The sequence below is a fragment of the Arvicola amphibius genome, chromosome 9, assembly GCF_903992535.2.
Source record: "Arvicola amphibius chromosome 9, mArvAmp1.2, whole genome shotgun sequence".
NCBI lineage: Eukaryota > Metazoa > Chordata > Mammalia > Rodentia > Cricetidae > Arvicola > Arvicola amphibius.
The window spans coordinates 103,540,682-103,546,620 of NC_052055.2; positions in this window are offsets into that span (position 1 = coordinate 103,540,682).

Consider the following 5,939-nt stretch of genomic DNA (forward strand, 5'->3'; position numbering starts at 1 on the left):
TCCTTTCTCCCAGCATTCAGCTTAGTTCCCCCCCCCCCCCCCCCCCCCCCCCCCCGCCTAGCTCTGCTACAGGCCCAAAGCAGTTCCTTTATTTATCAATGGTAATCATAGCACATAGAAGAAAATCCCACATCAGTCACAGCTGTATGTGGAGGTCAGGGGACAATGAGGACAACTTTGTAGAATGAGTTCTCATTGTACACTTTCTTTTTTAAAGACGGGGTCCCTCTATGTAGCCCTGGCTATTCTAGAACTTGCTATATAGACTAGGATGGCTTTGAACTCACAGAGATCTGCCTGTTTCTACCCCGCCTCCAAGTGCTAGGATTAAGGGTGTGGACTGCCACACTTGACTTTCCCTGTTCATTTGAACCTGGGTTCTGGAGAGGAACTCAGGTTGCCAGACTTGTGTGCAAGTGCGTTTTCCTGCAGATCTAGCTTGCGCGCCCCACAAGTGGAATTCTTGAGTAGCTAGATCAGAGCTGTGACCTGGAGGGGACGCTGGGGCCTCAGAAGACAGACACTACAATCTGCATCGTTCCTGGGGCCACTAGAGGGTGCCACGAGAGGGTGTGTGATGAAGGCTGAGGCGGAAGAACACTGTATCCCACCCTGACTCTGACACAGTGACTTCCTCCTAGCCGAAAACCTTCACAGCTAGCCCGAGTTGAGACACAAAGCATGCAGTTCGGGAGGCAGACTACTCACTAGCATTAGCGAAGCCCTGAGTTCAATCCCTAGCACTGGATAAAACTGGACTTCCTAGCACACACCTGCAATCTCCAACTCTGGAAGCAGAAAGACTCAAAGTTCAAGGTCCTTCTTGGCTACGTACAGACTTTGAAGCCAACGTGGGCCACGTGAGACTCTGTCAGACAGAGAGAAAGAATATATTTCTGCTCAGCCAAGTATGTTGACTCCTAAACCAACCCAAACAACCAACAACTCCAAAGGTCCTAGCTCTGAGAGCCCCGAGGGTCCCAGGTAAGCAGCTGTCTAGTGCCAAGTGAGGGAACAAGGAAACGGAGTGTGTGAGCCCTGGAACATGGTTAGTTTCTACTAGTTCTACTTAGATAACACCGACATGGAAGCCACAAGCTCAGTCTAGGCAAAGCCTTTTGCTGCTCTCATTAGCAACCGAAATTGCTTGAAGACTGTTGCTCTTCAGATTTAAGGGCTGACATCTTTTGAAATGCAAATGGCTCAGAGACTCAGTCTGGAGAACTGTCCTGAGTCATTTCCTCATTCAGCAACAAGTTTATCAAAGTATTTTTTAAATTTTATTTTTCTTTTTATTATTATTATTATTATTTGAAACAGAATTTTTCTGTGTAGACCTTGGTTGTCCTGGAACTCACTCTGGAGAACAGGTTGGCTCAAGTAGAACCACCTGCCTCTGCCTCCCAAGCGCTGGGACTAAAGGCGTGTGTGCAGCCATATCCTCCTGGCTTTTGTTGTTGTTCTTGTTTTAATTAATTATGTGTGTCTATGTGTGGGTATACACATATGAGGCCAGATAAACCCCCACCCCTGCCATATCAAACGAAAGACAGTGGTGTCAGATACCCCTGGAGCTGCCGCTCCAGTCAGTGCCGGCCCCCAAACCCAGGTGAGTGCTGGGAACCTGATTCAGGTTCTCACACTGCTACCCACTGCTAAGCCATCTCTCCAGCTCCATCACAGTCTGTCCTAAAGAAGATCCTGCTGAGAAGAGAGAGAGAGAAGAAACTCACTGGGGACAGGGACCCTGAAGCTCTGGGTGCTGACATGTGATAAGGAAGTGTTATGCAGGAGCAGACCCCAAAAGAGCTAGATTTTCTTCCTTTGCTCCTTAGCTATGTCTGGAGTGGCTCCGCTTCTGCCTCTGACCATTGTCTGCACTTCCTCAGGCAGTGTTGTCTTTTGTTTGCTTTGAATCAAGGTCTCAAGTATAGCCTAGGCTGCCCTCGAACTCTCTATGCATAGCTGAGGATGATCTTGAACTCTGGACCCTCCTGCCTTCACCTCCCCAGTGATGAGATCACAGGTATGCACCACCATGCTTGCCTTGAGTGATGTTTTATTTTATTTTATTTTTTTTTTTTGTTTTTTTCAAGACAGTATTGGTTTCTCAGTAGTTATGGAGCATGTCCTGGAACTCACTCTCAAGACCAGGTTGGCCTCGAACTCATAGAAATCCGCCTGCCTCTGCCTCCTAAGTGCTGGGATTAAAGGTTTGTGCCACCACTGCTTGGCTTGACTTTTAAATGATTCTTGTGGTATTCTTGTTGCGAGATATTCACAGGCTTTCGGAAGTCATGGCTCTCTCCTAATTAGTAAGAGCCCTAATTGGACACTTGAGAGCATTAGAGGTGGCCTAATGGACTCAAAGAGGAAGAGACACTATGGAGATGACAGAGCTAGAGGGGAGGCTCAGACTTGAAACGTGTCCCCCGGCTTAATTGATGGGCCATGACTCCTGAGGTCAACCAAGGGCAGATTCACTGTACCACCCTGTATTCAGAGAGCAAGTCTCCTTGTCTTTGAGCTTTGGTTTTCCTGAGACATGAAAAGACTTCTTCCTTCCTGGCCAGAGGTAGTTTGGTACTGCATAAGACACATGTTACAAAATGGCAAGGAGGGGCTGAAGAGATGGTTCAGCAGTTAAGAGCACTGGCTGCTCTTCCAGAGGTCCTGAGTTCAATTCCCAGCAACTACATGGTAGTTTACAACCATCTAAAATGAGATCTGGTGCCCTCTTTTGGCCTGCAGGCAATACATGCAGGCAGAACACTGTATAATAAATAAACAAATAAATAAATAAATACATAAATACATAAATACATAGATGGCAAGGAGATGCACAACCTGTAATCCCAGCACTTGGGATGTGGAGGTAGGAAGATCAAGAGCAGCCTAAGTTGTACGAGACCACCCCTTCCCTTTTTGAAAGTGCCAGTAACCATGAACAGAGCAGAAAGCTGAGCCAATGTACGGCAGCTAAAGCAGTACCTGGAGGAAAATTTATTGCCCTTAGAACTAGGTACCAGCATTCATTCACCATGTCTGTGTTCTAGGTCATACACTAACCAGGTAGTGGTAGCCTCTGAAGCCAAATGAGGTACGGCAGCTTCCGCTAAGATGTGCTCTGTGTAGAGGAAGGAAACAACCTTCTATGTGTTCACTAGAAAGAGAAATAGGGCAAGCAGTGTGGTATTGAGGGATTGAGCAAGCTGACCCAGAAGAGACAGCCACCAGAGAGCCTAGACAGGAAACTATAGATAGGAAACTAAGTGTATGGTTAGCCTGACCCAGAGCATCCCAAAGGATGGCATCTCTGTCCCCTTTAAGTCTGTTTCACCTCCACTTACCTTTCTTAAGAAGATTTTTTAAAAAAATTATATAAATGTCTGCATATATGTGTACCATGTGTGTCATGTGTGTGCCCATGGAAGCCAGAAGAGGGCAACAGATGCCCTAGAACTGGAGTAGCAGACGGTTGTGAATCAATACGTGTATATTGAAAACCAAACCTAGATCCTCTCCAAAAGCAGCAAGCGCTCTTAACCACTGAGACACGCACCTCTCTAGTTTGGAATACCTTTCAAGGGGCTGAGGAATATGCTTCGTATGTGAGATAAGAGCAATTCAGTTTCCAGGAGAAGCAAAGGACTTGAAGGGATGTGTTTTTGAATATAAGTGTTGGTGGGTGAAACAGCAAACACACACACAACAGAGAGTTGCTGAAAAATGAGAAATAGAAAGGCCTGGTGTAGCTGGGCAACTCTTATAAAGGAAAACTTTTAACTGGGGCTGGCTTACAGTTCACAATTTAGCCCTTTATCGTCATTTTGACCTCTAGGCAGATGTGGTGCTGGAGAAGGAGCTAAGTGTTCTATATCTTGATCTGCAGGCAGCAGAAGCAACTGTGAGCCACACTGGGTGTAGCTTGAGTCTATGAGACTTTAATTACCCCCCCCACACACACACACAGTGACAGTGACACACCTTCCTCCAACAAGGCTACCCCTACTACACTTACTCCAACAAGGCCATACCTCCTAATAGTGTCACCCCCCTATGGGACAAGCATTCAAACACGTGAGTCTATGAGGGCCATGCCTATTCAAACCACCACACTTACCCAGATGGACAGGGATTGCAAAGATCAGAGGGGAAGAGCCAGATCACAATAGAGAGGGAGGGCTGGAGAATGTGGGCTTTTGTTCTGTCTGTAAGAGAAGCAACACGATTCCTGCACACACTCCTGCCACTCTCCTGAGCAACCCTAGCCAGGGCTGACCCACTTCGGACTAAATCCAAGCAAACTGCCCATCACTGTGGCCCTCTGTGCTTCTGGGAGGCAATGAATGTCATCAAGGAGCAAACGGTAATATAGTATGCCTTTGATTCCAGGCAGATCTCTGTGAGTCTGAGGTCAGCCTGGTCTGCACAAAGAGTTCCAAGCCAACCAGAGCTGCATAGTGAGACCCTGTCCTAAACAAACAAACAAACAAAAAGAAGCAAGCATGGGGTATGGTCCCGTTGGTACAGTGCCAGCTTAGCATACCTAAAGCCCTAGGTTTGGTCACCTCCACCACCATTAATGCGGCAGTTAGAAGTTCAAGGTCATCCTTGACCACGTGAAGAGTTCAAGGCTAGACCACATGAAGAGTTCAAGGCTAGCTTGGCTACTTAAAACTTCATAAAAGCAACTATACACTGGTGACTTAGGGTTTCTATTACTGCAACAAAGCACATGACCAAGAAGTGAGTTGGCTTATACTCCTGCATTGTAGTCATCACAGAAGGAAGCCAGGACAGAAACATCGCTGGAACCCGAAGGCAGGAACTGATGCAGAGGCCATGGGGGAGTACTGTTTAATAACTTGTTCCCCGTGGCTTACTCAGCCTGCTTTCTTACAGAACCCAGGACCACCAGCCCAGGGATGGCCCCATCCACCATGGACTGTCCCATCCCATCTCTGCTCCCCCTCCCCTGTCAATCACTGTTTGAGAAAATGCTCCACAGTGGATCTCATGGAGGCATTTTCACTTGAGGTTCCCTTCTTTCGGATAACTTTAATTTGGGTCAGGTTGATGTAAAAATGTCCAGCATAACTCAGCTAGTAAAGGCGTCTGCTACCAGGCTTGATAACCTGAGTCTGATTCCCTCACGCCTACCTGGTAGAAGGAGAGAACTGACCCCCGCAAGTGCTTGTCTGACCTCCAGAAGTGCACACGGTCCTGGAGAACACACACTAAACAAAATGTAAGAAGCAGTTTTCTTTTGTTTTTGATTTTTTTTGAGACAGGGTTTCTCTGTGTAGCCTTGGCTGCCTTAGAACTCCCTTTTAGACCAGGCTGGCCTTGAACTCACAGAGATCCAGCCTGCCTCTGTCTCCAGAGTGCTGGGATTAAAGGTGTGCGCCACACTGTCTGGCCTAAGAAGCATTTTTTTTAATTAGCTGTAAGATAAAGTCCCAAGCCTCCTCTTCAAGCCAGGTTGCTGTTCCCCCGAGTTCTCTTAAAATGGATGAGTGACAGTCACTGACCACCAGCTCTCAGGCCAAGTTCTCTGATCCCTAATCAGTGTCCTTGCCTCTTTGGGACAGCAATGTCCCCATGGATGTGGGGACAGAAGCCACAAAGGCCCCTGTGCTCTTCCTGCCTGATGCTATTCATCGGGTGCTGAACCTGGACTCTGTTACCCCCTCAGAGGCCCAGGACAATCAACTTAAGTTGCAAACTAACTCTCGTTGGCTGTCATTTGGCTAGGGATAGGTACAGACTTCTGATTGACAGTCCCTCAAACGCTGCATGCAGGGAAAAAGGCGGGCTGTGGATATAGAGAAGTTGGCACCTGTCTGTGCCCACGTTCCCCTGAAAGAGTGTATTCTGTTTAGAGAGAAGCCAACACATTCAGAGACCATAATTGCCTCCTGGACTGGAAGCATTTC